The following is a 645-nucleotide window of genomic DNA, read 5'->3' as shown; positions in this document are numbered from 1 at the left end:
AAGTAAATATGTTCATATTTTGCTACCATTTGCACTTTCTTCTTCTTTATTTATTTTAAGGATATTTATATATAGTGACACATGGTTTATCTCATTTAGTACAGTAGTAATTTCAAATTATCTGAAAACAATAGTATACAGACAAATGATAAAGATGAATTTACCACTTCTTGCCTGTCATATAATTTCTATATATCAGCTCATTAAACCTTCATAGAATTCTGCAGGTTAAGTATTTTGTCCCCTTTTTACATATTGAAAAATTATAAAGCTACAAATATAGGTTTTTGCATCCACAAAATCCATGCAATTGTTCTCACTTCAACAGCACATATACTAAAATTGGAATGATACAGAGATTAACATGGCTTCTGTGCAAAAATGACATGCAAATTCATGAGACATTTCATATTTTTAAATAAAACTATTGAAAAAATAAACAGAAAGATATAAGCCCTGGAGAAAATATGAAGAGAGCAATGTACTGCTTCCTTATCCACTGTTGGCAGAGAAGTAGAACGAAGCAGCCTATCTGGAGGGCAGAGAGGTGGTTCCACAGGAGGCTAAGTTTTGGACTGCTATATCATCCAGAAATCCTATTGTTAGGTATATATTTAGAAGATCTGAAAGCAAGGAAAGGAATGG

General features: G+C 31.8%; 1 non-coding gene across 1 annotated transcript; it reads left to right on the top strand.

The window, feature by feature from the left end:
• The first annotated feature begins 312 nt into the window (after nt 1-312).
• LOC143645382 (U6 spliceosomal RNA) lies at nt 313-416 on the top strand. Its single transcript, XR_013157100.1, has one exon. It is a non-coding gene; the product is annotated as a U6 spliceosomal RNA (small nuclear RNA).
• Nucleotides 417-645: the final 229 nt, after the last annotated feature.

The sequence above is a fragment of the Tamandua tetradactyla genome, chromosome 8, assembly GCF_023851605.1.
Source record: "Tamandua tetradactyla isolate mTamTet1 chromosome 8, mTamTet1.pri, whole genome shotgun sequence".
In the NCBI taxonomy this organism is placed as follows: domain Eukaryota; kingdom Metazoa; phylum Chordata; class Mammalia; order Pilosa; family Myrmecophagidae; genus Tamandua; species Tamandua tetradactyla.
Note: the sequence above shows the minus strand (reverse complement) of the source record. Positions and strands in the feature narration are given on the sequence as shown.